Source organism: Copidosoma floridanum, unplaced genomic scaffold (assembly GCF_036245765.1).
Source record: "Copidosoma floridanum isolate Cflo_tuat_1 unplaced genomic scaffold, Cflo_Japanese_pri ptg000029l, whole genome shotgun sequence".
NCBI lineage: Eukaryota > Metazoa > Arthropoda > Insecta > Hymenoptera > Encyrtidae > Copidosoma > Copidosoma floridanum.
In genome coordinates this window covers 4,444,386-4,466,291 of record NW_028321906.1, presented here as the reverse complement: position 1 = coordinate 4,466,291, position 21,906 = coordinate 4,444,386, and the positions used below count along the sequence as shown (strand labels likewise).

The 21,906-nt window shown below is 32.8% G+C and overlaps 1 long non-coding RNA gene across 1 annotated transcript in view; it reads left to right on the top strand.

Moving 5' to 3' along the window:
* The window catches only part of LOC111643277 (uncharacterized), an 89,503-nt gene extending 74,352 nt beyond the window's left edge, over nucleotides 1–15,151 (top strand). Inside the window, exons 2-5 of the long non-coding RNA XR_016293323.1 lie at nucleotides 13,495–13,663; nucleotides 13,743–13,851; nucleotides 13,970–14,136; nucleotides 14,933–15,151. This is a non-coding gene — a long non-coding RNA (uncharacterized LOC111643277). The remainder of the gene's footprint in view (nucleotides 1–13,494; nucleotides 13,664–13,742; nucleotides 13,852–13,969; nucleotides 14,137–14,932) is intronic.
* Nucleotides 15,152–21,906: the final 6,755 nt, after the last annotated feature.

The following is a 21,906-nucleotide window of genomic DNA, read 5'->3' as shown; positions in this document are numbered from 1 at the left end:
TAAAAATAATGCGCAAAACACCTATTTACCGCACACTAGTTTTGTTTTTCTATAATGTCGTGAAAAAAATTTATCTTATGAAATGCATATTATGTATGAATAAGTACGATGAATATAACTTTAAGAAATAGCTGTATGAAGCGAATACACGGTATATTGAAGACGTACGCTCTCACCATGTCCTAGTATACAATTTGAGCTTGGACCGTGACTCTTCGGTCACGCTCTTATCGAATTCTGATTTCCTGACACGAAAATAATCTAACCTTATTTCTTTGACAGCACTTTTTGAGCAACTTGTCAGAGAGCATACCCAACTTTCAATTACTTAAACAAAAATATTTCTAAAGAATTTTACAACTGTAACCAATTTCGTTAAAGGACCCCACACCAACCAAATGGGATTATGAAACCCAATTAAATGTTCTGAAATTATAATATGATACAATTTAATGAAATTAACAATAAAAGTCATTAAAAAAGAATTTTAGTTAAGAGTTGAGACTTACACCAGGTTGGGTTATGATAGTTGTACTCAAACGGTATCTTAATTCGTTTCATGCGAGATTTATGGTATGTAGAAATATTTTTTCTGGTGTACGGAAATAACTTTGCCACAGACCTTCTCCGCACACTGTGCGGCAAAAACCTTTTCCACACATTTTTGCTGCACACTGTGCGGAAAATATTTGCCGCACACTTTTTCCACACTCTATGCAGGAAAATAAATTTCTTACACTAAAAATAATGCGCAAAACACCTATTTACCGCACACTAGTTTTTTTTTTTTATAATGTCGTGAAAAAAATTCATCTTATGAAATGCATTTAATGTATGAATGAGTATGATGAATATTACTTTAATAAATAGCTGTATAAAGCGAATACACGGTAAATTAAAAATGTACGCTCTCACCATGTCCTAGTATATAATTTGAGCTTGGACCGTGTCTCTTCGGTCACGCTCCTATGGAATTCTGATTTTCTCACAGGAAAAGAATCTAACTTCACTTATTTGAAAGCACTTCTTGAGCAACGTGTTAGACAGCATACCCATAGATATTATGGCCTTCTGCACTAGGCCTTAATAATTAACAGCCTTGAAGTAATCAGCCATGTGCATGAACGCCTCACAAGTCAGATGAATCGCTTTAGAGTATACCCATAGATCTTATGGCCTTCTGCACTAGGCCTTGATAATAAACAGCCTTAAAATGATTAGCCATGAGCTTGAAAGACTCAGAACTCAGATAAATCGCTCTAGAAGGAGGCCTTCGGAACAGCAGACAAAATAAACGAGAGCCCGAATTAGTCAGAGAAGCTCATAGTTAACAGAGGCAGGTATGAGGTATTGTAATGTGTGTAACGTGTGTGTGTGTCTTCCTACATAATTGTTGAGGCTGTATTAGATTTTTAGTTACATAGCCTATATAAGCTCCAAAGATAAGTTCTTATTAGACAAATAAGTGACAAACCCAAGGCTTTTCCGTGTTTAAATCTATTTAGTTTTAAATTATGAAATCCTTTAACTACAAATTATATATTTATGTTGTGTTCAAACACGTCTAAATATTTTTAATTTAAAATGATGCAAGTGCTGGGTCATCAAGGGCTTGAAACTTATCACTTAAGCATTTTAAAACACAACGAATTTACAAAGTATTTCTGTGATCCCATAAGTTGGACTATGATAATTGTGCTATTTATAGCAGCACCCTAAAAATTAAACGAAATTTTTTATCATAAATCATTAGGTCGTTTATGAAAGTATTGCAGTATCATCTTAGTTTTATGAAACATCAATGGTTTTCAACTTAATAATACAGACTCATAGAAAAAGTTTGAATATAATCTTAGTCTACTAATAACTAATAACTTATCAGTTGAAATAAAATTTTTATAATGTTCTGACAAGATACATGCTGATATTTTTAATTTATTAACTGTAGTTTAAAAAAAAAAGTGTTTAAGTAATTTATCTTCAGAAAAAGTATTTTTCTCAAATATGATGATTTGACAGTAGTAGTTTTACAATCTTTTTCCCTCATGTTGCACGAAAACATTAATGTGTAACTTGTGAAAGATATCGGAATTAATTACATTCATATGTTTGTTTCTCTCTCCCCTCATGGCTTTTCGTCCTTCTTCTGCTAGACTGTAGGTATAAAAAACAGTAAAAAATAATTAGAAAATGTTTTTGATACATGAGTTATGAATAACTCAGATGTAAAATAATACGACTTAGAGAGTGATCCATATATTTAGTAATATCTAGTGTTACTAAGGACATCGAGTTTTAAGTACTTTGATTCTTTTCTATCATATTTCAAAAGTAAGTGGGGTAATCTTTTAATTTCATTATGTATTACAAGTAAGATGGCACGAAATTAAATGCATACTATTGGCCAGTAAGAAATACAGAGTAAACTTATGTACATATATCATTTACAAAATTGATCAATCACTTGCTGTTCATGATTATTTATAGTTTGATTAGGATCATGAGGATTAGGTACCACAAAGATATGCTAGCGGGTATCTGCTTGAGCGTCTGCTTCTTATGCCGTATTCTGATTATTATATTCTGAGAAAATATTTTACAAAAGTGCATCTAGAACGTTTGCTTCTTGAACAAAATTTTTATTAATATCAATATCCTTAAATGTTAGATCTTCCGCTGGATCATCCGCTTCTTGTACAATATTATTATCTATGTCAATATTCGGCAAAGGTGGATCATCTGCTGGAGTATCTGTTTCTTGCGCAATATTATCATCCGGTATGTGTCAGATGATCCCGTATATATTGTCTAACCTGTGGCAGACTGTAGTTGCGCCACTAGAGCTTTATTAGCTTTAACTCAGATGTTTCGTGCCTCGATTAAAGTTTTTTCAGCAATAGAAAACCAATATTCCGTGGTCTTCCTTATTTTCTCTTTGTCACAGGTTTTTGTACACGGAGAGGGGTTAGAACCAATTTAACCAGCCACACCTATCGTATTTTATTTTTACTTATTACAGCATGAGATTTACCGCTACCATGATAATTTGAGTATCTGTTACTCTGCCTCCAAAACATTTACTCACCAAGCAAATTTATTTAACGGGCGTGCATCCAATTACATTTTTTGTCCTAAATCCTTTTTTACAATGTGAATAAAATTGAGCTCTATCCCTAATTTTCGGAGGTAGTTGAATAACAAACCCTGTAGAGTCAATAATTACTCTGCAATTTTTGTACTCTGGTATTAAAACTGAAGACATAGTTGTTTGTACTTACTACCTTGCAAGGCCAGTAAACAAAATTCTGACATTTCTTGGTGAAAACTTTAAAACTCTACAGAGTCCTGCGCAGTCTCGATGTCCCACGCCTAGCTCCTATTGTTTTAGAAAAAGGAAACGACATTAGGGTGTTACTTATCTCTTTTAGTCTTTTCTTGCATAGGTAAAAAACATCGTATTCGCGGATTATCGTAGTTTGCTAAATCGGTCGGTCCCTATATTATTGCGCTAATAATAATCTCAATGATTAAAGCCAGTACCAATTTGAACAGTGAAAATTGGCCAATCTGGTAAAAAATCGCAGGAGAGCAATTGGCGGTTCTGAATTTATTTTTCGATTGAATTGCTATTACTTATTGCTAATATATTTTACATAGCGTTTCCAGGGTAGGAAGTGTCACGGAGTATCGTGCACCATTTTTACATAAGTTTAACTAAATCACACAATATGCTGTTTATTTGTTCTGGTTGTTTGTGGCCGCACTAGAATGTGTGGTATGCGTGTGCTATAAATATTTAATGATGTTTGCCCTTGTTAACTTCAATCAACACTTAACAAATTAGTTAATTTTTAAATTAGATATATGGTGCACTGCTACTTGACGTTACATTAGCAAGCATATAATAAAGCTACGAAGACTTTTGATCGTCTTGTCTGGGTAAGATGGCTCAGACTTTATAATGCACTAAGATGTAAGCGAGCTGTTACATTTTTCTATCTACTGCGGAGGAAACGGTGATACATCTGTCACTAACTCTTACTTAAGGACACCGACTCCCCATTAATCAACTGCCTGTTTTGAATTTCGTGTGTAAAGATAAATTTAAAACGATTTCATTAGACCATGGGTATGGCATTGCGATTATTATTATTTATTTTTTTTCCCTTTGTATAGTCAAGGCTAAAAAGGGTAGCTTTGTTACCATTGTTATGCAACAAAATGCAGGTAGACCTCACTAAACCGAGTTGACACGAAAAACTTGGAAATTTCAGAAATATTTGGGGTTGACACTCTCCAGAAGAAAAATCACTTCCAATACCTTTATATAATTGAGCCAAGATCTGCTAATTTTATCGTTTTAAAGATTGAAGGTCTTACGTTCTCTTTTTTTCTCTTCGCGAAAAAATCGCCTCAAAAGACTAAGGGGGAGATACTCGCTCGGCCCTTGGAGTTATCGATGTGCCTTGTGCCGTAACGCCTCGATCTAAGTTCCGATAAGCACTTCCTGCTTCTTTTTACTTTTTGAACCCTCTCCGTTTTCCTCCACTCTCTCGCATTTTGACGCACGAGCCCCTTTATTTAACAGTGGCAACGTGCACCCATTTATCTAGTCGTTAAAGAATGCATTGTCGCGAAGTCACTAATTAAGCCTTCGTAACTATCCCCACTTGGCATTATCCAGCCAAAGTATACCGGGTGTTTGAAAAACTTTTTATTTATTGAATACAGGGGAGGCGGACCCGGCGACAATGAATAGCGCACTTTTCTGCGTGCTATGCTCTGCTGATATTGTTGGTGGCCTAGCTATCTCGAGTGGCTCGCTGGCTGCTGACGGTGTGGTTTGGCTGGTAGAGGTGTGTAGCTGGCCATCTGATGCGTAAACCTGTGTATCAGGAGACGAACTGAACTGGTCTTGGCACAGGCCGTCAATGCCAGCGGCAGGGGCGTAACGAAGCGCCGAGACGATTAGGAGGGGGGCCCGACCGACAGTATATCGTCGAACAAAACACCGGGATTCCCAAAAAAATTAATTGCATGTTTATAAATATAAATTTAATATACACATAATTTTATTTTATAGTATATAGTATATAATTATTAAAAAATTTATGACTCATATAAGAATAGCACTGAAAACAAAAACAGTAACAAAAATATAAACAATAACAATAATGGTAATAATGATTACCTTGACTGTGAAATCGTCACCTTAATTCTGAAACAGTATATTTTTAGGCTTTATGTTAACGTAGGTGATATGTTAATCATGAATATAACATATGACTGCTAAAGCTAGACGCACCGTATCCTCGCTGACCTAGTATTTTGTACTCTGACTCTGTTCGTTTTGATGCAGGATTAGCTCGCCACCTTTTAACTGCTCAGTTACTAGATAAACGTACTTGCTGTCATCCAGAACTTCAATTAATGTGACTACGTTTGGGTGGTCCTGACAGGTACTAAGTATGTCGATCTCATGCTTATACTGGTTTCCACGTTTAGTCATTATATAAACTGCATAGCTGGTCTTTGTTTTTCGATTTCTACAATGCTGGCACATGGAGAAGGAACCATCGCCTAGTACGTCACTTTTTTTGAGCTCGTAACGACTGGACTCCTCATAACACAGATGGGCTTCAGGGTCCGAGTACCGACCGCTCAAGGAAGGCTGTGGCAATATTGGCGAGCAGTTGTCCAGCAAATAATTATTCAATAGAATTATTGAGTAGATTTAGCCTTGTAAACATAAATTTATCTTAAATTATTTCCTGGTTATGTTAATTCGCACGATACAGATAAATAACTCAAGTGACAAAGCTCCCCAGGAGATGTTTGTTGGAATTTCATAGCCGTATCCGACGGCACTCGTTGTAGCGTGGACGACGACTTAAATTTCAATTTTTATGTCGCAATGAGAGTAAGACCTTAGGGGTAAGCGTCGCTCTCAATATTATTATTGTTTATTGGTTATTTTATGAGTTGTTAGTAGTGATGTAAATAAAAGATATTCATTACAGGAAAAAACCTTTCGGTAAAAAACCTGTTTTATTGTTCGTGTTAATATACAAGAATGTGATACAGTCATTAATAATAACCGATACAGCGATCGTTCTTGTGAGTATGTATGTGAATATGTGTATGTTGCATGAGGTGAAAATGTACCTTAAAGTTGTGGGCTTCGAAAGCTTCCCAAGGGGGAGAGTCTGGTTGTGCGAGCTGGCGCTCGGCTTTCTCGGGTCTGCTGGCCAGGCAGGACCGCATTTTCGTCGCCACGAAATAATTTGAGTCTCGCGGGGAGACGATGTTGAAGTGTAGTGAGCACCCTCGTTTGATCTGGTTGGGAGATGGTAGAAACTTTTTCGTCGATGACGATGAGACGTCGAAGGAAAAAATATAACGATCCAAAGCTCTAGGTTAGATTGCTAATATCGTGACACGTCCGTTCTGTTCCAAAGCCCCAAGAAAAGTGAAGTTTAACGCGCAAAAAACAAAAAGTCTCGCAAGCCACCAATAGTTACTTTTTAATTAGCGATATATGATGATGAAGAAAATAAGACGCGCGTTTTGTTAAACATTTGCCGATCTTCAAAATTCGAACATTTATACTGACCTATAAAACACTCGTGTTATTAATCTTCACAGTAAAATTTATTAATATCGAGCTCATGGCTTAAAAGAGATACTTTAGGTAGTAGCACCTTGCACTTCGCCAGCGCCTCCCAGTCAAATTTAACGTAGTTTTGAAATTCATGCTCTTTCAGCTCCTTTGCGCCCTTAGCACCACATTCCAGATACCAGTCTGAATTTTTCACTAGCAAACATGTAACACTTTTCGACAATTTGGAGCGGTAGAATAAAATTAGTTGACTGTGTAGTTTTACTATCGGAGCAAAACAGATTAAAAAAGTTTTAACTGTTAATCTGTAAATATATATTTCGAATACTATATATTTTAAAAACGACTTAATAAATCGTTGTATATGAGGGTGATTAATTTGGAAGTTTCTTTTATATAAAAATAATAAGAATCAAACAAAATTATACAACAAAACAATTTCTAAATACTTCATTTTTAAAAGATAGATAAAGTCTAATTTATCAATGACCAATGTACCTACCTAGTATTAAAAATTATTGCTAATTTTTCTTCTAGATAGGAAATGTTACCGTTAAATGGTACGAAACCATATTTTAAAAAAAAGGCAAAACAAAAAAATATTAAAAATAAAATCCAACGAATAACAAGTATAATTTATAAATTATTATAATGCATTATTAAAAACGTTAGAATTGACGAAGATCCCAAACAATAAATTACAGTGCATTCTTCATTTTACTGGATACATATACGTCGTTTGCATTTTTATAATGAATCTAAAATAAAATAAAAATCCCTAACAATTACTGTAGAAGCTTAGAGGTTATTCAAGATAATTTACGTAGTACAATGTTACCATTAATTTCTTACATAGAAATTATTTCTTCATTTTTAATGATGTATTAACAATATGTTCATGTTAAAATATTGAAAGAAGTAAGGTTCCTATGAACTCAAGTCAAGTAAGAAATTTTGCTTAGATCTGTAGATATAATACGATATGTTGAAGATAAAATACTTACATTTTATAAAGGAAATTTTTTGTAGTGCCTTACACGAATTACTAGTTTTTGTATAAGCACTAATTGAAACAATAGAATGTACTATTATGTAGTCAGAAAATCAATAATGTTTTACGATTTCAGGGAAATTTTTAATTTTGGTTTTAAGATTAGTCTTAGCCATAGTTTGATCTTCTTCACCACTAGAATTAAGATAGTAGTACAACAGTTGTAATTTATACAGAGTACACAAATGTAAGACTTACATACCTTGTATGATTTATAGGCCCTATAATGCTCGTTTTGTCGAAACGACTTGTTTGTTTGATCCTCTTGGTTTTTTGACTTCTGAGCTTATTATTTTTAACATTTAAATAAAGGATGTGCGTATCAAAAATTAGATTAGGATGAAAGGTTGTTTGCACTTTGTGCAAAGTAATAATTATTTATCCACACACGTACCTAATTAAGTATACGTAACGTAAGGGTTGCTAAATTCCTACGCTGATTTCTTTACTCAACGCTGCCTCGCCGCTTGATTGTATGATATGTTTCAGTTTATTCTTTTACAAGTTGTCTTAGCCATTCCTCTCAATAATTCCACCGGAACCTAAGTGTTCTAACGCCATAATGATATAATTTATCAATAGAAAAAAAATTTGGTCTCTCAAGTGAGTTGTCTATTTCTGCATCGAAGCTGCATTATTCCTCATCTGGACAGAAAATCAAAAATTTATAGTGTGATAAGGTGTTACGTAATCATCTACGACAGAAAAAGAAAAAGGAGAAAACGATCAATAGTGATAGGTAATACTGAACCTTTGTATAAAACATAAATTTAACAAAGTGAGGTTAAGTCAGTTAAATGAAATCAATAAACATGTTTACAGTTTTTATTACTTGATTAATCTAAATTTTACATACATTTTCGTGCTATGTACATATTTAAAATCTGAAGCTTAGATACAGTGTGCCGAAAAAATTGTTATGACTCATCGGCCTAATGACCTGGACAGAACCAGACTATGAAATAAAGTAAACTTGGACGCAACTCGATTATGAGATAAAATCAACGAGGACGCAACTCAACCATGAGACAAAATGTCTGAGACGCAACTCAACTCTTTTTGTGTACATTGAACGCAACTTGACGATTGCCGCAGTGATTTTGATAGTTAGTTCAGTGTTTTTAGCATCGAATATTTTAAATTTATTCTAGTAAATAGAAAGAAAAAGCAAAATATATCTCCTCAAAATCATGTACACACCATTGACTTGCAGGCAAACTCGTTCGGTGGGTCTGGCCTCTTAGTCAGTATTCTCAGGTGCTGGCCGTTTCCTTGTGACTATAAATGGCAAACAAAAATCACAAAATTATTCGATAGTACTTATATTGATAACGGGATGGAGTGGGGACACGTGTCTGAATAATTTTTACAGTGCCTGTACCTTTCTCTCATAATGATGGAATTATTAATGATAGTAATTATATAACTTAAAGTAACAGAAAGAGGATTAAATTGAATTTTATAAGAAAACATGATAATCTGAGAATAAACAGATAACTTTTTTTATTGGTGATACAAGTTGTAAGGGTGTGTCTACTTTGTGTAAGACTTTCACTCATTATAATGTTTTTATGCAAAGCTATTTTGTCGATGGCAGGTACTAGTATTTTATAACTTCAAATCACAACGGAAATAATAAATTATCAAACAATTAAATTACTATTAGAGTTAGATGAAATTCTTAGAGATGAATCGTCATTAACTGGGTGCAACACAAACCTTTCTCCATATTTTAATATCAAAATAAATCTATCATCAAAAATAATATGTAAAAACGGGAAATCATTTATCGTCGAAGAATAATTGATAGATTATGTACGTTTAAAACCAATCAGTAACATATGAGATTTGAATTCAAATGAAGCTATTTTATCTTGTTACATACAAGCATCACAGTTGGTTTTTATTTGGAAAAAATTAATTTATTAAATATTTTCATTGTTTTAATACTAAGTTTTTAAGCTTTTTACGATTTCAAGTGTAAAAGTGTTTCGATTTTTTGTTGTTCTTATTATATTAATACGTAATGTATCAATCAGATATCTTTTTGTCTGTCACGTTATAACTATATGCACCGATCGAGATAACAACTCCTTTATATCAATAGACTTTATATTAGTTAATTTAAGAATTATTATGTTGAGGTATGAAGTGTATCTTCCATGAAAATTCTTGATTACGTAACATTTTGTAAAACATCGTACTACTTTTTTTAAATCCTCTACATTTTTTGTACGCATTCGATTCTGAATGTAAGAACAGCGATTTAAACACCAATCATTGTAGATTTAATCCAAGTTAAAAAAAAAACAATTTTTTTTTTATTATGTACTTACCATTGGCTTGCCAGCAAAACCGCTTAAAAGGCCTAGCCTGAACTTCGACGTCTGAGGCAGCTAGCCGTTTCCAGCTTGTACTTCTTGCCGGCTGCACTGTAAATACAACTATTGCAGTTTATCAATATTTTGTTTTTCCAATCTCTATTATCTTATACTTTTTACCTCTAAATATTGTCCTCTTGTCCTAATTATAAGCAAGTCTTTCGTGTGAATTTTATTAGGATTAATGGAAAGATCAGTTTTATTCATCAACATCACTTATCAAAATGATCTTTTGAACACCGATATAGAGGCTTTACTGATGTGTTGGCTTCACCCGAAAAAAGCCTCTTGAGATGCATACATCACAGAACAAATCTACTAATCATTTTTAAAAACTGGAATAGTGGTTTTTCAGTATCTTAAATACTGATACTAGCTAAAAAGCCTGAGACAAAAATTTGACACTTCACAGTTATTTGGGCTTAGAAATATATTTACGGTTTTAGCCTCTAAAAATTACTAGAAGAAGGTTAGGATCCTAAAAAATAAGATTTATTCGTGTAATCAATGTAAAAATGTTCATTCAGTATTCCATAATACATTTTTTAACCGTAGCATGTATAATAAAAATAACAATACCCAAGACAGAATTTTGCTAAGATTAAATACAACAATAATTATTATAAAAACCATATAATTTAAAAAACTAGTAACTTACAATCTTTTTTTATGCATACAAATAATTTTATTATAATAACAAGGCGAAAAATGAATTCAAAGACTTACGCATACGATAGTTCTTACAGCAGGCTAGGTCTATATTAACGCTTCTTACAAAAAATGTACTAGGTCGAGTTATGGTAACCAATGTTACTCCTCATTTTCTACTAACAGTAACAGACTTGTGATGTATTAACAAAGAGTAGCATAATTTACAGCTTCTTGAGAAGATTGATATCGCCTATGGATCTTTTGCAAAAACCAATCAAGCTTCTGACATTTAGATAAAAAAAAAGACCTACGAATTTAAGCGTATGAATAAATTCTATAGGAATTCTTCGAGACAGGCCTGCAAGAAATTATGTAGAAATGTTACGTTTTTTCTGCAGGAAGTCATGTAAGATGACCTGCTGTAGTCTTTAGCAAGACCTACCAGTAAATAAATACAACTACCTTTTTCAAAATAAAAATTTTAATGGACCGAAATAAATTATTGCATAAGTATTTTTTACTGTCACAATCATTGATAAACACAATGTATTGCTATATTCTCATTAGACTAATAATAATAATTGTTGAGATAGTCATGTACCTGTTTATTTGAGAACCATTTTGTTATCTTTTCGTAGAAACACAATCACGTAAAGAAATTTAATACTTCCCATAGTTTTTGTAACATTTGATTTATGATTAAAATTAAAAAATTGAATTTTAAAAGTATGCTTATGTCTTTAAACAGAAACATTTCAACTAAACTTTAGTTACAATGTCTATATTTTATTGCTCGTTAGTATACTTGAAAAAAAAATGTATGAAGATATTTATAACTAGGGAAACAAACGTCTGAAACATAGGTTGAAAACAATTTTTTTGTAGCAAAATAAGCTAATAACATCTGGTTCTCGTGATCAAGTCTTTCTTTCACATCTACGATTAGATCGACAAATAAAAGTAAAGCATATTAGATACTAAAGCTACTGAAAAATTGAAAAAAAAGAAGAAGAAAAGGTTCTACTATAAAAATAGTTAGCATGAATTTGTTGTTTGAAAAGAATTATTAATTTTTTAATAGGAAGAATTGTATTACATCTAGTTTGCGTGTTTTATAAAAATCATGCATGTAGATAACAAAACTATCGCGCACCGAAAATCGAGAGATGAAGGTTAAAGACGTTTCTTTTTGAAAATGAAAACTTTATTTTATTAAAACAGCTAATTTGATCTTAACAGTTTCAGTATTTTGTCTATACTGAGGAGGACACCCACTTCTTTTAAAAATAAAATAACAATTTTTTTAAACATAACAACGCTCATTATTTACATTCGAACGCATTTTTCATATTTTACGACGTATACAAGACAGAAAAACTTTGTTATATTTCACTTTAAACTATATGCTCGATTAATCCGAAACTATGCAGATAACTCCATAAGACTTTCTGTAGAAAAATTCTAATTTTCTAAGAAATTCTTTATGAATTTATGTACGAATCTGCAGAGCTCCTGCAGTATTTCTTGCAAGAACCATTTGTACAGGAAGGACTTAAAAATTAGTAGAATCCATACAGGTTTCTCAGAACTAATATTTTTGATTATCTTTGAAGCTCTTCTTACTAGGTACACATCGAAGGATTTCTTAGACCTGTGGTTTTTTATGAGGAAAAAAAAAAAAAAAAAAAAAAAAACCATTAAGTTATACAGATAGAGCTATTAATAAGAAAACTCAAAATTAATATTTTTATTATTTCATCAACAAAAACAACCTATGTACCATTATTTACAAAATATCGTACGTTTTTCTACTTTAACTATTACTGGGATAACTGAAAATATTTTATATTGACTGTCGAGACATTAAATTGCAAATACATTAACGTTAACAAAAATTATTGGATACCAAAAAATGAAATTTGAATCCCAACTTTATTCTTATCAGACTACATATGTTCGTAATTATCAAGTTATTACATACGGTAAAATTTGTGTTAATGTTGCTTTAAATAATCTTATGACTTAAAATAAATAAAAATATTCTTAAAGTTTGTATTCCGTAATCTACGTAATCCAAAACTAGAACTATAAAAAATGTAATCAAATCTACTAATCTGTTCAAATAACAAAAGATGTCGCCTTACATTATAATCAATTTATCTTGTTCCAAAAGTATTTTTAATCATTGGATAATAACAATTATCATCAAAAGCTTTGCAAAAAAAAATTAGATTCGTCAAACCATGCACAGATCTAACAGTATGAACTTTGAAATGTCTAGAAAAATCAGCATAATTATGATTAAATCTTTGCATTGGCACATAAAATTTGTAAGAAAGAAATCTATGTTGAATTGACTCAAGTCTGTTCATATAAATATCAATAGTAGGTGTTCATATAATAGGAGCATAATTAACGCGTAAGAAAACAAAATTATAATACAAGTGTAAGACGTATTTCGTATTCGTATTTCTAAATATTCTTGTAGAACCATTAGGAAGCATTGAAAAACGTTTGATTGACCTTGTCCGAGAAGTAACAGGCTTAACTCAGCGATTCGTAGGTTTGGAGATGAAGTTGGAAGAGCCTACCAGTCCACTCTGACGTTGTAACATTGCAAGATTAAATCGATAATTACGTAATATCATTTTCTGTTGAAACTCTAGAAAAATTCGTAGTGCTTGATACAAAATTAGAAAATGATCAACAATTCAAAGATGATTAGGTACACTTTGTTTTTATATATTACTTTTTATTTATACAATCATCTGAACTTTTAATTTGATTTATAGCTCAAGTTTGTAAAGTCCCGTACAAGGATTACCAGTTCAGCAAAAGAAAACTTAACTGCTATTTCAAAAAGAACTGTGAGTAAGGATGGTCTGTTATAGTACACAACTCAACTTGCCGTAGAAAGTAAACCTGTTATGTCTTCGACTAAATTTTTTGATTGCGTAAATGGTAATTATCTTGATTTTAGTTTAAAATACGATAAATAAGAGTAAACGAAATAAAACGTAAAATTCATTTATTTTTTCAGATACAACGTTGAATTGTTATGCACGGCTAAAAAATAGTCACATAGAGCATCCAAAGCTCATTAAACAAGCTCTAGGGATTGCCATCAACAATTGTTTGGACTGGAATTTGTATGTAATAAAAAATAAAAATTTTTTATATAACTTACGTTGTTCTTGCATGATTTTATTCTTAGCAGCTACGACATCTGCAAGTAGCTGATATATTATTTCTTTAATGTGTACTTAGCATCTTACGGGACTCCGAGGACTATGCTTGGCAACTGGAACTTTAGGAACCCTGAACCGGCCTGATAACGCACCTGGTGACAGTTTGTATACTGCTCGAAAAGACTTCCATCAGGAGAGGTCTGAAGACCGAGCTTAAGGCACCGGACCTGGTCATGCTACTTGCCGGTAGGTGTATTTCTATTCGGGTAACCTACGAACCCCTCTGGTCCCTAGTTTCAACAAGAAATATTCTTCGATTTTATTCCGCAAATTCATATTTTGGCAATAGCATTTAAAGGAGTATTAATTCAACAAAATTTTTCTTTCGTTATTGTCCAGCAACTTGCTCTGTAATTTTATCTGTGTTTTCGTTGAGATTTATTTCGTTTTCAATAGATAACAGTATTGTAAATTTCTAATACTTACCAAGTATGTGCTTAAAACTATTATTGTCCCGCGGAAAAAGTTTGTTTGTAGGTGTAAAAATTTGATTATAACATTAACGTACGCTTGTTTTCTTCAAATGTTATAACCCACTTTTTTTTTAATGGTCTGTACAATTCTATACACCAGGAACCCAATTAAATATTTTTCTGATTTTAAAAACTAATTAAACACTGGTTAACTTGAATGTTAATTTTGAACAAGAATAAAAAAAGTTAAGATTTAATGAAATGTAAAATAATACTTGTAACTAACAATAATAAAGTGTGTTTGAATATTATGCGAGGTTCATCTTCTTAAAATTTTTAGGCTTGACCAACTTATGGGAGTTCAAAAAAAATTTTTTTTAACGCTTTTGTAAATATGTCTGCAATTATCTACAACTACGGTGCTTTACAAAGTTTTAAAAAAATTAGTGAAGTTCTCTTGAATTTAAAATTTGTATTTTTATTTTGTTTACTTTCTAGACTAGATTACGTACAAATGCAAAAGTACTGATTCAAATTATAACTCTATTAATATGAGTGAATTTTTTCAGGTCTGTATTCAACAGTATATTATACGTCAGTGATGAAAGCCCGGCATCGACTCATATATAGGTGCTAAATACGAAGCAATAACACACCTGGAAGAAAATTAGTTTGTAGGATGATTGGAAGAAGAAAGGCCTTATACTTGCTTTACAGATTCAACAATACCTGAATGTCAAGCTTTTTGTTTTTTCGTCACTCTTCGGATTTACTATTTTGCAATTTTTCAGATCATCAATACAACTGTAAAATTTTTGGTTAGAAATACAAAGTTGATGTTTTCGTGTCTGGTTTTTTCGTATACATATTTCGTAGACTGTTACAGTAAAGCTAATAGAATGTTTTGCCAGACGCCAAATAAATGTACTAATTGAATCTATTCTAAGTACAATGTACTAATAAACGAATCCGTAAATTCGCACCAGCAAAACATGTAATATTTTTTATTAGTGTACATAAAGTCAAATATTTTTATATTAAGTAACTATTCAGCATTTTTATAACTAAGTTTTTCTTTGTTATAGAGCCATTATTTTTGAAAGAGATGTTTCCGGTACTAATACGTACTTAATAATTTATCAAAAATAACAATATTTAAAAATGCTCAACAACTCTTCATTGCTGATGCTATCAACTCCATTGCTTTTGCCAATAAATGTAATTGGAAAAAAACTGTTTTAACATCGCACGACAACATTAAAACTGTTTCAATAATATTGATCATTTTGTTAAGAAAGAGCGAACAAAATCTTGTATTACAATAGAAGATAAAACAAACTGTTACCACTAATGATACTGCAGTGACTCGTGTTAGTTCCTAGGCTGACGTCAGAGAGCAGTAAAAAACCTAATCGATTCGAAGTGGTGTTACTTACAAACTCTACTATTTTTCAGGCTTTGTACATTTGCCACTTAAAATTATTTTTAGCCATCACATATGCCTTAAAGTAATGCATAACTTATCAAATACACTACAGTTATAGTTTGCAATAAGACTAGTGAGTAAATAGTTTGCTGTAAGGTAAAATTACTCAGCCTTATTAGTATATTTATTAAAAGCGTAGCAGTAGATTATTTTTTCAATTATTATATTTTGTAAAATTAATAGATCTAGAGATTAAAACATTTTATTTCATTGCCTTGGTGTGTAATTACGAAAAGAGATAACGCATAAGTATTTTTTTTTCCTTCTATAGATTCTTGCAACTAACAAACAAATTAAATTGTATAGTTAATTTTAATAAAGGTAATCTGAGCGCTTGCGTTTACATCTATTATTTGTTGGTTTTTGTACTCTTTTACTATTAAATTTGTTAATAAATCCAGTCGACGAAACGTCACTCTATATAAAAAACGTGTTGTGTATTTTTTATTTCGAAAGTTGCCCCAAAAGATCAACCAAAAAATTACTAAATCATGAACAAATTAAATGTGAGTATTAACTGGAAAGATTTGAGCTGTGCTAAACTGTAAAAACATGAAATTTCTCTTCTTTGGAAAAATTTATGGAGTAACCATTAACTATGCAAGAAAAATTATATATACTCGACTTGAGCTTTAACATTCCATTAATAGTAATTTAGAAAAAAAAATTTTATGGTGTTAAAGTAAATCATTTTATTTGAACCTGCTACTTACAAAGTTAAACTGCAATAGGGGCTTAATTTACACCGATATTGACTTGTAAGTTTGAGATTCAGAAATTGCTAAAATATTAAAGCACAAATCTATGTTTCTTCTTTTTACTAAAAAACAAAAATACGTTAAACGTAACAACTATACGAAAAATTAATCATGATTAAGCTTCAAAGAATTATCACAAAAGTAAAACTCACGTAATTGCAAAACGTTATCATAAGCAAAAGTCTAACGATCATCCTGGCTTTACATTCGGAATAAACAAAAAAAATCGCAAGTACTTTTTGAAATAATCAAGTAGTAATGTTTCTATAAATACCAGTTTGCTCTGTTTGATTGTCCTATACGGGCTGATTATTTGTTCTACAGCGCACTACTATTGTGAGAATCACAGTTCTAATCTATATTCCACAGTATAGAGTTTGCAGAGATGATCGTGGACTAGGGTACAATTGAGGGAGGAAGCAACGAGCGAGAAAGAGAGAGGAAACGATCGATTGATGGTACGTATAGCTACACCACACGCAAGCTGCTGGAGTACACGCGAATCGCAAGCAAAGCGATGCTACTTCGCATACGCCTATAACGCCGGCAGGTGTATTATCTAGGCCATTATCGTTAGGAAAACAAGCACTGTACAATCGACGCCAATTGTGATGTGCGTTTTGCTTGCGGTTCTCTGCAATCTTTCATCTCTTCCACCTGAAATCGTCACTTTCTCATCTTCTTTCTCAATCATCGAAATTCGGTATAACTTGGCTTAACTAGGTCACAGCATAAATCGAGCGAAATGTAATAAAGAAATAAAGGAGAGTGAAGACCGCAACGATTTGTTTTTTCATATATTTTTATGTATACCAAACAGGACGTTTTTGATCAAAACTGCGAGTAATTACGAAAAGATTGCTATAAAGTTGTTAGAACTTTTCTGTGGGAACAGAAACTGACGTAGAGTTTACTCTTGTCCGTTGTAAGATATTTAATACGAAATACGACTTTTGTATATGTGGTCATATAAAACTTATATTGGCAAAAGATAGGCCCTTAAAATAAATAAATTTTATTTTTACGAAATTTTTCATATCAATCGACTGAATGGTTTTAAATATTTTTTCGAAACGTATTTTTACGCCTCAACTATAAGGATCTCATTTAGTACAAGCTTGTAAATCATGGACTACTTTACTGTTTTAAATTTTAAGCTACGTAACTACACGCCCAAATATTTTTTTTATTCAAATATTAAAGTAGATCAGATTAAAACGATTTAATGTATTTTATTGAGAAAAATCTAAATATAATTGCTCTTCATAGAGAAACTGAGTCAGAAGTTCATTAGACAAGTAAATAGAAAATAATTATTATGAAAGAACTAAACAAAAAATACAAATGGTTATTAAAAACTTACAACTTTAGCCATTAAAAAAAAAGGGTGCGTTCATAATGAACGTGATTGTTCCCATTTCAACGCACTTGTTTAATACAGATTCAGCCCACCATGAAATTTTAAAGTGAAACGTAATTAATAAATGCTTTGAAGTTTATTTAAGCAGTTTTCAAACGTGAACGAACCCAATCGGTTGAAGGAGTCTTAAGATAGGCCCAATAATTGTACGTATCAAAAATTTTTTCACGAGTTTTAAACAAAACTTTAGTATATTTCTAGAAAAAATTGTAATTACCATCTATACGAATAGATTTGCGTAAAAAAGCAAAAGTATTTTTTTCCTAAGGTATTCATGAATTACAGCACTACCGTTTTGCAAGTTTATTAGCATAAGCAGGAAGTTTATGGTAGGGATAGTTCAATACATTCATTGATGTCTTAGTGTTTAAAAGTGTAATTTTAAAAATATGAAACAAGTACCTTTTTATATTTTGGAAAAAAAGTAAGGTACTAATTTTAAATTACCCATGCAAAAGAAGATGCGTCATAATGAATAATGGCACAGCAGTGATGAATAACAGTTTACGACACCTTCATGAATAGTAATTTTAAGTGCTTTTTTATACCCTCGAAAATCAAAGACTTAAACTTTTGTTGTGGTCAACATTAAACCTTTCAGACAACAACCCATTGTATCTGGACACTACGAATGGAGCCATCATTACTGCAACGCTTGTTTTCTCTATTCTTGACTGCTCCAACGTGTTTACGAGCTCGGAAAAAAGCCATTAAAAAAGCAAGTCTGAGCTGTCTTGAAGCGCAACGAGAAAAAAAAAAAGTCATCACACCAGCTGTGCCCCATAACGAACAATATAGTTTAGGCGCCAGGTAGGGTCCCGTGGCCTTTTCAATTAGAATGGACCCACCAAAGTTTTTTAAATGTATTTTTGCCTGCTGAACACGATTATCGATGGTGGGTCGCGATCCGGATGGACAATTTTTTTTTTATCAACAAATTTTATAAACAAATAAAAATTATTCAATTTTTTGGAAAAAAAAATTTTTTTCCTATTTTTTAGCTCATTTTGAACAAAAAAGTTTTTATACACCATATGCCTAAACCCAATAATTTTCCCGTAAAAAATTCGACAACTTCCAAAAAATGCGTTTTTTGCTATTTTCAATAGCTTGCTACTTAAAGCCCGATTAATATTTTTCAACTCAACACCTCTCAAATTGTGAGCCAAACATAGTATTTAAAGAATACGTAAAGACCAATTAATTTTAATTGGTTGTTCTTATCCAGCGAGCTTGACGGTCTGTGCCTTTTTAATGTGACCGTACGGCCTCGGCGTAATACAATATTATATTCTGGCATTAAATGTTTGTTATGTGGACAGCCATACATAGATTGTTTTTTATGTATTTTTGCCTGCTGAACATGATTACAAAACATCTATACTTTTACCATACAATGGTTTACTCAAATTTACTTGGTCAGTACAATGTACGTACGTATAATTTGTTTAAACAAATTAAAAATCAACTGAACTTGAAATTAAATATACCTAACAGTAAAAACGTGCGACGTTTAGAGTTGATACGTAAATGACAATAAGAAATCTTCTTACCCTGAAATTTTATTTTTATTTTGGTGCAAGTATAATTCTAGATGTTTGTAACATTTGACACATTAACTTTAAGCATCGTGTGATATCTACATTATTGTGAGTAAGAGTATGTACATGTGCACGTAATCTTGTGTATATTGTGAATCTGTCTTTTAATAATTTGTAAAATTAGAATAGCTTATCGACATAGTAATCAATTGTATTATACATATATGAAAGTAGTTCTTTTGTATCCCGTTTCCTCAGGTTCCTGTTGTAGTGATGTGTTAAAATTATTCCACTCAACAGTCATCAGTTCTCATTTGACCAACTAGATGGCATACTATTGTTACGTCGGCGCAACGTATTATTTGAGCCTAAGCTTTCGCTCAATAGCTCGGGATTCACACTGGGCGCGTAGGTGGGACGCGGGGTTAAAAGGGTAATTCAACTTAAAGACGCGTTACTCAAAAAGGGTACGATTGCCTTCACGTGACTAAGATTGACTGCTGTGCAATATTCCGATGCACTTGCTCGCGGTTTTCTTTTGTCAAGAGCGGTGTATACCTCGTTCACGATCTAAAAACAGTTAACACCGTCACGAGTAAGGATATCGTATGTAATTTGATCTTGAAACATTAATATCACGGTAAGCATTTGCCTTAACTCAATTGTTCGTTGTTATTCTAATAATATTATTACCACGGAGGGCAACGGATTGTCCTTGGCTAATTTGATATTACCGATGACCGAAGGATGCCAATACTGTGGCGAGTAATGGCGTTCGCGAAGAACACTTTATACTGAAGATTAATTTGTTATTACCGGTGACCGAAGGGTGCCAATACTGTGGCGAGTAATGGCGTTCGCGAAGAACACTTTATACTAAAGATTGATTTGTTATTACCGGTGACCGAAGGATGCCAATACTGTGGCGAGTAATGGCGTTCGCGAAGAACACTTTATACTAAAGATTGATTTGTTATTACCGGTGACCGAAGGATGCCAATACTGTGGCGAGTAATGGCGTTCGCGAAGAACACTTTATACTAAAGATTGATTTGTTATTACCGGTGACCGAAGGATGCCAATACTGTGGCGAGTAATGGCGTTCGCGAAAATGAAAACACTTTACACTTCCCGGTGATCCGCGGGTGCCAATATTAAGGCGAGTAATGATATTCGCGCAAAAGGAAATACTTGGTCAAAAGAAAGAATATGATATGTTGTCACTTACTTTTATTTGAACACGAAAGTTGTTATACAAGCGTCGAACCCGCGTGAATATAGGTCGCTCTCGAGGAAGATCAAGTGGCAGTAGAGACGGACTCTGGCAACCAGTTGATCTTACAAGGGTGGTAGCGAAATTCGACAGTGTCCTCGCTTCGCAGGAGACTGGGTTGTAGCAGAGTCGGGCTCTCACTACTCAGTCTACTTCGAAGGGTATTGTCGAATTTCGCGTGCCGAATTGAAGTGGATGCTCTCTGGGCCTACGGGCCTTTTTATTGCGAGAAGCGGACCTCGGTCACGCGCTGGCTCGAAAAACGCAGGAAAACTTGCCGGGGGAAAATTTTGGAGAAAAGACAATAGCCGAAAATCTAATTGGCTAGAACTGCTCTAGTTCAGCCACTCAGAAATTGGCACATCCCACATCCGGCTTGTTCTCCTCTGTGCGTCAAGAGAAGGGAAGGTGATTCACTTACTCATGCCCTTCCTTTCTCTTTTACATCAAAAGTTTACAGAGTTTTATCATAACTTAATATTAATGTTAAGGTGTAATATTAACAAGTTTTAGCTAATAGTAGCCATTGTTCGCCCATTCAATCGAACCCAATGCAAAAAGAGCGGTGAAAATCGCTTAATATTCAGGTTTGATTGAGTAAGTGTTCGGTACTTTAAAATATTAATAATAGTTTTAGTAGTAGTAAATAATTGTAATAATTGCTAGTTTTTCCGCTGTACACGTGAGCATGATCGGACTGGTAAATTATCATGAATAATTATTTAACAGTAGCGGTTTCTTTGGTTAAAACACGGACAGTAGTAGGAGTTCGTTGCGACTTATTATATTGTTAATTTACTTGAATTTACCAGTAATTACCATTCATTGTTAGTTGTGAATGTATTTCAACATGTTAGTAACATTTCATCAACTATGGGTTTTTCTGTTTGTCGTAAGAGAGGAAGTCGGCTCAGGGTGCCCTGGGGAATCGGGAATTCCGTTACCCGTGTTGGGGCAAGAGTGCGGACTCTCTCGACATCTCTGCGTCAGGAAAAGGGGGAAGTGCCATGACTTTCCCGTTGTCCTTTACATTTGAAACGGTGACAGTTTTTAACAAGATTACAA